The sequence below is a fragment of the Lissotriton vulgaris genome, chromosome 8 (assembly GCF_964263255.1).
Source record: "Lissotriton vulgaris chromosome 8, aLisVul1.2, whole genome shotgun sequence".
Taxonomy (NCBI): Eukaryota; Metazoa; Chordata; class Amphibia; order Caudata; family Salamandridae; genus Lissotriton; species Lissotriton vulgaris.
The window spans coordinates 1,163,570,372-1,163,582,259 of NC_141696.1; positions in this window are offsets into that span (position 1 = coordinate 1,163,570,372).

The window sequence follows — 11,888 nt, forward strand, 5'->3', positions numbered from 1 at the left end:
TGAAGCAGTGATTCACTTTTACGTCCCCGATGCGACAAAAGCGTACGCCTGCTTGTAGCAGGCGTAAGGGGTGACGCAGCATGTTAGGTATAGGCCGCCTTTGAGTATTGCTGGAGTTGTGTCGCGCTTGCAAAATAACTCCAGCAATGCGCCGCCCTCACGACAAAAGATGCGACACGCATCTGACTATCCTTGCGCCATGGTGCGCCGCATTCTAAAAGCGACATCCGTGGTGGAGTAAGGGTAGTTTTACATGTTTGCATCTTTACTGGCGCATCCCTGCTAATATACAGAGATGCGCCAGTCCTTGTAAATCTGCCCCCACATTCTAAGTCACAGTCTGAAGGCTGCCGATGCTGACAATGATGTTTCTCTTTTTTTCCTTTTCACGACGATTAAGCCATAACTGCAGAAAGCTCTCTCTGCATAATAGGCAGGGTCAGCCTTCGCCATTTTTAGTGTGTTTTATCTATTCAGTGGTGCACAGTAAAAGGCAATTTGGCGTCACATGTATTATCAACATTATGGGTGCATCGCCATCTCACAGAAAAGGTCTTGTGAGTGTCAAATTTATAGAAGTCTCTCAGTGAACGGTGTGGGTGCTTCAATTTTACAGACGTCACCAACCTAAGGAGAGCATGTTGAATTATTGCTTCTGCTCGCTGTGCCGCCAAAACAACAGACACATATTTCTCTGGTCGAAATTGAAAGCTTCAGACTAGCAGGTTGATTTGTGGTGTCTGCCTACATTTAATAGGACTTGGCCGTCTTGCTTGAAGAACGTATTTTATTGCACTGTATCACTCCACATACCTTCATTTATGTGAAACTTCGTAGGGAATGAATTACTGTAGAAGGTTTGTCCCATTAAGTTGTATACCCGACCACTTAAATGATTGACTATTTCCTCTCTACAAAACTGCTCTAACCAAGTACATTTTAAAGGAAGGACTATGGGCTGAAATGAAACTTTTTTAATGGAAGAAGTCCACTTTTTGCCAAACATGCAGAAGTCCTTGCTGACAGATGATTAACCTCTTACAGGCCCTTCGGATGGACGCTCCTGAGATAGTGAGGTGCAGGCCTGAGGTACACAGGTAGTTCCTGCTAGGGTGGTACGTTGAAATACCGACTTTTTTTACATTGACTTATACATATATCGATTACAGAATAACAACATTCGTTTTTCAAGGTAAGTACTTATAAGTACAGATTTACTGCTCTTAACACCATGTCTATATATGCTTAGATTGGGAACGTAGTGGTAGCTGATGTTCCGGTTTCGACATTTTTGCGGCCCAACGTAGAAGACTCGATAATGTGGTATCTCACAGTTTGGCAGGCGGTGTGCATGTTGCAGAAGAGAAGAAGGTGCCCTCTTCCATCTTGGAGAAGTTGTACTAGGTCCCAGTTAATGGTGACTTGGTTACCGCTACCTACCTACACTAGAGTTAGACTGAGGTACTGATTGCAGAAGCTCTGTCAAGTGGTGGGACAGGGAGATAAGGGGGATATAAACGCACTTTCAATGGTGTATCTGACAGTTGAGATGCTGCAGGCAGGCCTAGCTTTGGGTATAGTTATGATAATGGTCACGGTTTCCAGATTGTCTAGTAGTGAAGGGTATTAGTAAAATTTGCAGTGCCTTGAACTGCATGGCAAAACGCACAACATGTGTGTGCATTTGATGTATCACATTTTATACATTTATATATTTTTGGACTTTAAGTAAGCTCAGACGTGCCACACATCAGAAACTCAAGTGCATCATGCACCCAATCATAATATGTTTATGATGGGCAGAGATTGATAAGGAGTGCTACTCATGAGCCTCAGCGTGGCCAAATTTCTGACCTTATTTACAAGAAATGACGCATCGCTGCCCCAACGTAGCTCTGCCCCAAAAAGTAATGCACCGCCGTGCGACAATGCAAAAAAACATGGTTGCATCATATTTGCAATCTGGAAAACCGCTGCACAAAGCGGCATCCTGCGTCAGAAAACATGACATATGTGCTGCGAAACAGCGGCAAGTCAACGTGACGCAACCCGATGCAACTGCCCAAAAGGTGACGGAAGGCAAAATTGTATCAAGTAAAACAAGTACGAATACCCCGCGACAGTCTCCACTGCGTCAAGCAGCAAAAGATATCCTAAAAACTACGAATCACACCAAAAAACCATCTGGGGGACCATAGGGAGTCTGCAAGGGACACACTGCAGTAGTCAGGATGTGGTAAATAAAATTATTTACACTACCGGAATTTCTATAGATATCAAAAGAAGGGTAATACATAAAATGAGGAGCAGAGTCCGTGGTCTTCGAGTTAAAGGGCTTTATTCCAGAACTCGAGTTAAGGGAGAGCTCCTTCACCAAGCGGGTTCAGGAGTAGTCTGCTTTACTTGAAACATGACAGCACTTATATACATTACTTGTACAATCAAAAGAAGGAGTTTCCCTGGGCATGATTCAATTATCCATGATGCAATCATACAGAAGACATAGCAGGCTTGTTTTCGTTTAAAGAATAACTTGAATCACATTTAGACATAGACAAACACATGGCATCAGGGTGATTGTGATGACAAGTTACAGAGTTACTAGTATCTGGGGACAGAGAATTGAGGCATTGTTACAGGGTCATTTCTGTTGGAAGGGTAAAGAGAACGAGGCATTGTGTGCTCCTTACTTCCACACAAGGGCGGTGATGTTTCACAATGGTATGTGTGTGCAGCTGGGAAGAAGGAGAATGGCCCGTGGTTAACTATTCTCTTCGTGTCTGTCTCGTGTACTTGATCAGTTTACTCTTGATTGTTGACCCAACCCGTGGCTGCCCCCGCAAGCTGAGAGATCATTGATGAGCGAGAGCTGCTCGTTCTTTGATAGAGTTAGGGAGAGGGGGAGAATTTAACGAGGTAACCATCTAACTGACTCTGTTCTGTTTTAAGGAAAAATATCGAACAGGACAGAAACCCGTAAGATACATGATGGCTGGCCATCATTCTTTGCATGTGCCAGTACAACGAAAAGAAGACAGGCAAGAGAGGGGGTATAACAGGATTCATGCTTAAAGTAGGAAAACTGGCTTGCCTGGTCGGTGTTAGGGGGGATAGGGTGCATGATGGGACACCAGGAAGAAAAGAGAGTTTTTTAGTCAACTTTCCACATTCCCTCCTTGTCCCATAGAAACCCTATTGCAGAAATTCTTAATCAATTTCTATGTTCATTAAGTCGTACACTTGTTCTTGCAACATGATCATCTCATTTTTCCTTCCTCTGTTTCGTGGACGAGGAGTACAGGTAGTGGCACACAGCCCACAAAGGGCGGGGCCACACTGGACACAGAGGCAACAGGTGAAAATAGTGGCCAAAACGAGGCCCAGAACTGTTAGTGCCTTCCACCCCCAGGTAGACAGGAGGCCCCACAACCAGCCGGTCAGGGACCATGTGCCAGTGTCCATATCCAATTCATCGGATAGAACATGGAGGCGGGATATAGCAGAGTAAACTGATGGGGCGTTGTCTGGAATAAATACCAGCAACTGGACCCTATTACCTTACACACACCACCACGGTCGGCTAACAGGACATCTAAAACTATACGGTGCTGCAGGGTCATGAGTCTGTCTGCAGCTACCTTAGCTGTAATGTTATTCAAGCCGCCAGTTGTTTCGTCTATGGCGGCCTGAACTACACAAGTTAATTGTCGGATGTGGCGTCTTTTGGCCATGGGTCCCCAGAAAGGGAGGAAACCTTTGAAAAAGTCTCCAGCTTCTTGTCCTGCAGTATCTTCTGAATCTATGACCCCCCTTCGTTGTCTTCTAACTTGGGTCAGAGGGTCAATCAGGTGGTAATCGGCAGGGGCTGTGTAAGTTGGTGGTAAAAGGAATGCGATGTAGCACTTTCAAGACCAGCCTTGAGGCAACCAAGTGCGCGCATGGGGTCCACAGATGAAATAGGTGTTTGGGGCAGTGACTATGGTCGGAAAATCGAGAGCGGGAAGTGTATATGTCCTATCACACTCGCTGTTCCCCATTACTTCCCCCTTTCCTTTTCCTCTTATACAAAACAGGCCGTTTTGCGGTACTACCCAACCTCCTTGATCTGTCTGTCTTTGATTGACGGAAAACATTTCCCTGAAGGAAGCGATGTCATGGAACTGAGAGTAACTGATATTTTCGTGATCTTCGGCCCTCCCCCAGGTCACAGTAAGATCCACTATTTTAGAAACAGCCTTTACTATTTTAGTCTTTACTTCGTTCCAATTACTCTCATTTTTCAATTTTGTCGGGGGAATGTTTCTGACTGAGGCAGAAAATATCATAGCTAATGCATAGGCGGACCCTGAATAACCGAACGGAGGCAGAAAAAGTGCATTCCCTTATGTACGGAATGTGGCATCAAGCCACAAACCCAACAGTTCGTCTTGTTGACTATTAGTTGGTGTTTATGGAGGGTGGAAATGAATATATTATTTATAAATTCCTTTCTTCTGTCCTCGAGGTGTGGGGGAAGATCAACATGGGAATGCATAGTTGTATTCTTTACAAGCGTGGAAGAGTGCGGAGGGAAAACTGTATATAAGATCCAACCCAGACAGGCCGCTAAACAGCAAATAAGTATCGAGAATCTGCTATGCAGTAATTTCACATAATCAGTCCTTTTCAATTTGCGCATCATGTTATTACTCCTCATATTGTCTATTAATCAATATCCAAATGTATCTGTACACGAGATCAAACGCTTCCCAGTAGCCGCTTCACCAAGAGCTTGTTCCTGGACTTAGTTAGCCACCAGTTCGTTATGATCAGGTGTAATGTCTTTAGTCTATTTTTGGTGAGATCGCAGCCGCGATCTGTATTCCTGCTGAGGAGTGAGTTCTGGAAGTGGTAAAATATTATTTATATTTGGGGCGTTTATAGCCGCTGGTATTGGTCCAAAAAACGTCTTGCAGTGGCTGGCGTGGAGCCACCATTTTCGTCCTTCCACTTTGACTGCCGTCCTCGTCGTTAGAAGAACCAGTTTAGGGGACGTCCACTTTTTCTCCAAGGGGCTGGTACGATCGAAGTTCCGTACGAGTATCCAATCACCAGGCTTGATAGTATGTTCCTCAGGTGTAGTGTGATCTGGAAAAGCTGCTGCAACCTGTGAACGACAAGAGTGGAGTGCAGACATCAAGGAAGCCAAGTAATCTGTCAACATGTTAGAGTCAATATCAGTTAATTTCCTAGGAGAAGGGACACCCCAAATGTTGGGAGGCCTACCGAATGTTACTTCGAAAGGGGACAGTCCCGTCCGGGAATGTGCCAGCATCCGCATGTAAAAGAGAGCGACCGGAAGGGCAGTGACCCAGTCTATCCCTTTTTCTGCACATATTTTGGCTAGTTTTGTTTTCAAGGTTTGGTTGTGTCTCTCTACTAGGCCAGCTGCTTGGGGATGTCGGACACAATGAAATCTCCAGGAATATCCCAGTAGAAGAGAAACCGCCTCCATTAGTTTAGAAGAGAAAGGCTGTCCATTGTCTGTATAGATGACCCTTGGTAACCCATACCTGGGGAAAAATTCTCTCACTAATTGTTTAGCTGTTGTCTGGGCACCATAGTCCGGGACGGGGTATGCTTCAGTCCATCGTGTCAGTGTACACACTACCATCAGTACATACTTGTATCCTCTACATCTGTCCATTTGGATGTAATCCATTTGGAGGACTTCGAAAGGATGATCAGGAGGCTGGAACCCACCCTGTTCTACTGGTACTCCTTTACCAGGATTGAATTGGCAACATATCATGCAAGTTTTTACTTTTTGTTTGGCTGCAGCTCTTAGGTGTTTGTTAAACCAGATGTTCCGTAAACTGTCTAGCATACCTTTTTCGCCTAGGTGGGCGGGGCTATGGACCGTGTCTATTATGACTTGTACCATTGAGTCAGGGAGAAACCATACTGTTTGGTCTTTGGTCATCCAACCCTGATCAGTCTGGACCCCTCCTTGTTCAGTCCATTTCTTTATCTCATCTGCGGTGGCATGTGTCTGTATGTCTCGTACATCTTTCAAGGGATCCCTTATTACCATAGTGACAGTCTGTGTTGGTACCTGAGAATCTGTTGTGTTCACTGGACTCTGGGCTGTCTGTTTAGTAGTCCGGTCCGCTAAGTCATTTCCTTTGGATATGGTGTCTGTAGCTTTGGTATGTGCTTTACACTTCAGGATAGCTATAGGTAGGTGTATGGCATCTAGTAGGGCTTGAATCAAGGGGCCATGTTGTACCTTGGCCCCATGTGAGGTAAGGAAACCTCTTTCTCGCCATAACACTCCAAAATTGTGAACAACACCAAAAGCGTATTGGGAATCAGTGTAGATGTTAACCTTCAACTGTTTTGCCCATATGCAGGCCTGTGTCAGAGCGATGAGCTCTGCTGCTTGGGCTGACAGGGTGTTTATTCTTTGTGTCTCTATAATCTTACAGACCGTGGTTACTGCATAGGCTGCCACTAACTCTCCAATGTTTGTTCTATGCATGATCCATCCACATAAAGTGTTACATCAGGATCTGGGAGTGCAACATCTGTTAGGTCTTGTCTTGGTTTTGTTACTACATCGATCATCTTCACACAGTCATGTTGTATCGTGTCATCTGAGCTTGAGGGCAAAAGGGAAACGGGATTCGATATGTTGCATCGCCTTATCTCTATGTGTGGCTGGAATAACGTTAGTTTGTATCATGTCAGTCTTGCTATAGTCAGGTGTTGTGTCAGTGTTCTGTTTAGAAGGACTTCCACGGCATGTGGCACTTGTACTATCAGGGGATGTCCTAGCACTATTGAATCACTTTGTCTTATGGCCAGGGCTGTAGCCGCAACAGATTTCAGGCATGCAGGCAAAGCTTGCGCTACAGGGTCCAGTGTGCTAGAAAAATAAGCACAGGGCCTGTTTCTTCCTGCTTGGTCTTGTGTGAGGACGGATAGTGCTGTTCCGTCACGTTCTGTCACAAACAGGGTAAAATGCTTGCTGTAATTTGGGGTGGCTAAAACTGGTGCTTGACACAGAGCTAGTTTTAGAGCTTCAAATGCTTGAGAGTGTTCTGATGTCCAAGGGAGAGTCGTAGGAGTGGCTGCTTCCACTGTAGTTAACTGTATGAGTGGCTTGACTATGTGGGCATACTGAGAGATCCATTGTCTGCAATATGAGGTGAGACCAATGAATGCACGCACTTCTTTTTGTGTCTTTGGCTGTGAAACTGTTGAAATCAATTGGATTTGTTCTTGTGTCAGTTGCCTACCTTCCTTGGACAGCAAATGCCCTAAGTAAGCTACTTGCTGTGCACAGAACTGCAATTTTGAGGGAGATACCTTGTGACCTTTGTCTGTCAGAACATGTAGAACGGTGAGAGATGCCTTCTCACAATCTTGTTCTGTCCTTGCTGTGATGAGAATGTCATCTACATACTGTATCAATGCTGTGTTGGTAGGCATACTGATACTGTCAAGTTGTCTTTTTAGTGCTTGGCTGTAAAGGCTTGGGCTTTCCGTATGGCCTTGGGGAGCTCTTGTGAACCTAAAACTCCGTCCGTTTAAACTGAATCCGAAAAGATATTGGCTGTCGGGATGTATAGGAATGCTGAAGAACGCATTCTTCAAGTCGATGACTGTGAAAAATGCAGCTTCTGGGTCTATGGCAGTCAATAGTGAGGAAATATCTGGAACCACTGGATATTGTGGGATCACACATTTGTTCACTTCTCGAAGGTCAGCCACCAGTCGGTAGACTGGGGGTGCCTGAGGGTCAATCCTTTTGAGGACTGGAAGAACTGGAGAATTGCAAACATTCAAATCCGTCTCCACCACCACTCCATGTTCTATGAGTTCTTGAATTATTTTTAGTAAGGCTACCCGAAACCGCGGCACTCAACTTCAGTGCGTGCATGCAGGAGCTTGCCTCCTGGATGTCTAACAACTGCCTGAAGATGAATGGGTCCAAAACGGAAGTGCTCGTGATGGGGGGGGGGGGGCCGTCTGTGTGGTCTTCAGCATGGTGGCCTGACTGTCTAGGCTCAACCCCCGTGCCGGGTCAACAGGCAAAAAATCTTGGGGTCCTATTCGACTCTGATCTGTCTTTCGCTCCCCAGGTAAATCGGGTGGTTGGTGTGTGTTTCGGCATACTTAAGAGCCTACGAAAGGTCCTTGACCTACTGCCGGTCGGTGCTAGACAAACTCTTGTGCATGCCTTGGTTACATCGAGACTTGACTATGCCAACCTATTATATCTGGGTATTACGGCTAAAAGTCTCAACCGTCTCCAAGTACTGCAAAACGCCACAGCCCGGCTGGTGCTGAGGCTTCCTAGGAGAGCACCCTCTAAAGCCGCCTTGAGGTCCCTTCACTGGCTACCAATCCGTGAAAGGATTACCTTCAAAGCTTTATGCATGTGCCATCGCATCTTTGGAGGTAGAGCACCCGGCTCTTTGAACAGCCTCATCACCCCCTATAGACCAGAGCGGATGCTCAGATCCTCTGGCATGGGTCTGGCTGTTGTCCCCAGAATCCGTAAAGCTCGGATGGGGGGCAGATCTTTCAGGCTCCTTGCAGCCAAGCACTGGAACCTGCTTCCAGCTGAATTGCGCCTCGAACCCTCTGAGACCAAATTTCGTAAAGCCCTCAAAACCCACCTTTTCCGCCTAGCACTACTGTAACTTCCTATCTCTCTTACAGGCTCTCTCTCAGCGCGGGGACACGCCGGAGCGCGTAACCATGCGCTTTACAAAATTCCAAAATAAAATAAAAATAGTTCAGCCTCGGGTGGAATCTTATACTGTCGTATACGGGGTAGGACTACTCCCTCCTTGAGTGTGACCTGGTGTGGGGTAATGTCCATGTATCCTACATCAGTAGAGCTTTTTGCCCACAGATGTTGTGGGATGTCATTAAGTCTGGGATCGAATTCTTTGACTGTGAAATGTCCTTTGAAATCTCGTAGAAACAATTTTATTCCTTCCGGTGAGCAGCATATTACTGCTCCTAGTACTTTAAGTGTCTTAATTCCCAGTAAATTCTCTGGGCACGTTTCTGTAAGGACTAGGTCAGTGGTACGTGTCAGAGGACCCACTCCTAAAGAGACTTGTTCAGATACTTTGTTTATTATTGGTTTTCCTGAAAAGCCCAGAGATATATTATGTGAGCCAGAGAGAGGAACCTCTGGGACTTCCTTATGACTTATGGTAGTCCTACTTGCCCCTGTGTCTATGAGGAATTTTCTGTCTTGTCCCAGTAAGTGGGCTTGTACATATGGACCTTTTTGATCCACTGGAACCGGGATAAGGGGCAAGTCACTTTCTCTCTCAAGGCTGTCTCATGAATATGGTTCAAACTCGGGGTAATCTGACTGTGCGTACTGGTACATCTGTGTGGCAGCTGCAGCAGGCCTCTGAACCTGCGGGGGCGTAATAGTCTGAGGATGCTGAGTGTTACCTGATCTGGGAGTGTGAGGGCGTTCTTTTGTTTTTCCTGTCGCTATGTTGTGTTTCAGGACTGGACATTCCCTCACAAAATGGCCTTGCTGCTTGCAGTAGTTGCAAGTACCTTTATTGCCCCCCACATTACCTTTGGGGCCCGTGTTTACTGGTGCCGTCTGTGCAACCAATACCTTCATTTTCGTATCTTTTACTCTTTTCTTTTCTTGTTCCTGTTCTTCCCTTATTCTGTTGTGGTGGTACTGTAACATTTGTAACATTTGTGAAGGACTATTTGCATGCCAGGTACTCTCAATTTTTAACACCCTATTTCTGATGGGTGGTAAGGCGTTGTCCACCAACTTAGATACGAAAAGGTGGGGATATGCCTCGCTACTATGTGCGATTCCACTGTTTATAGAGAAACATTTCTCCAACCTGGTGTAATAATCACCCGTATCCTCGTCCGGCTTTTGTTTACAGGCAGAAATGGCATCCCAATCTTCCTTTTTTGTTGTTAATAATAGAGGCAAGACCTGTATGAGGAGACTGGGCAACTCTTTTACGCATTCACCCAGACCTTCACCTGGCTTTCTGTCTGTCTCTTCTTTTTCTAGGGCAGTCCACGTAATCTTTTTTCCACCCACCTCCCAGTCCTTTTCCTTTAGTTTGTCGAATATGCCTGTAGGTAGAATTACTTTAAGTAGTATTATTATATCTGGATACGTGAAACTACCCATTTGGAGGATATCCTTCAACTCTCTATGAAATCCTCCAGGATCTTTTTCGTGAGAGGGCACCATTTATTTCATTTCCAATATTTCTAACTTGGTGAGGGGAGTATACACATGTATTCGTTGCAATGTGCCATCTGGCTGTGGTATGGGGTGGACTTCTCATAAGGGGTATTGGCCTATACTGTAAGGTTCGTGATCTGATGTAGCTAAAGTAAGTTGCAGGTAACGGAGGCGCAATTCCAGAACGGCATTGATCAATTCCGGTCCCTGAGACATCCATCTATCTGTCACTACTTCTTGTAACAATTTGTATAGCTTATCTGGTCTGTGGAAGTTATTCTCGTATAAGGTAGCCAGGTGTTGGACCATATAAATACCTGCTAGCCGTTGTTCTGTTCGGGGAAGAGCCAGAAACATTTGTGCTACTATATCTGGACCATATACCCGGTGCTGTGATATCCAATGGGTGGCAGACAGGGCCAATTCTTTTTCGTGTTGGGTAAAGGGGGGCTCATTGTCAATCCATTCATCCAGGGCTCTTTCTGTGGACTGGAAAAGGTCCTCCGAGGAAGGATCTAATCTTTTAACTTTCTGTGACCCTCGCGGGGGTCGTCATTTGGAGCCATGACAATGCCGCGCTACACCCAGGAAATTCATCCTACCTAGTGTCGGACCCTCATCTTCCTCTGAGTTGTCTTCCTGTGTAACTTTCTCAGAGCGAATAGTGACAATTTTCTTAACCAGTCTTTTAGTTATTTTGTCGATCTGATGTCCCAGATCATGTGCCCCTCTGTGTATTTGATCACTAAGGTCTATTAATTCAGAGTCTACGTTCCCATTACCCGGGTCTAGTTCCCGGATCAAACAATTTATGATGAACAGCAGGAGAAATCCCCTGATAGGAACTTTTCTGTTCTTCATGACCTGGGCCAGAGTATCCGGACCTTCCCCTGTTCGTATAAATTCATAAACTCTATCCAAATGTTTTGTTATATCAGGGACCTTTTGGAGTTGACCCAGGGCTTGTCTTAATCTCTCTGATATCGTGGCCATTGGGCCGTTATCGGGTTCGGGTCATAAGGACACTCAAGAGGCGGGACATCATCTTTATCCTCAGTCCCGTTCCCGGATACTCCCAAATCAGAGGTGGAACCACCGGCTACTAGTTCAGGTGCACGTGTAGACGGGCGTGTTCTAGGCGTGTTAACATAAGCGGGGGTGGTTCTGACAGATAGGCGGGGAGAAAATTGTCGGGGACAGTGGGAGTTATTTTCACTGGTGATTCAGGATGTTCTTCTATAACTTCTTCTGACAAAACAGGATAAATGCCAGTAACAAGGGCGCTTCTCTCTCTGTCTGCCTGTTCAGCTAAGACCTTCTCGCCTTCTTCCTGTAATTGCTTTTCTTTAGCCTGCTCCGACATTCACTTACTTTTCTCAACTTTCCCAAGTTCCTTCTGGGCCCTCCTATGTGCCTCCTTCCGCCATAACTCAATGGCTTCTGTCTGTGAGGGCCTCGCCTTTCTTTTCCATAACTCTTCCTCCACTCTCATAATACATTCCATGTCCCATGTACCTGTGGCAGGCCACCTATACATCACTTCTAAATTCTCGGTATAGTCTACCCAGAGGTCTAAGAACAATATGGCACCCAGTCCATGTTTGTTATACATGAAGGGGCAGATTTATGAGGCCCTTGTGCCATG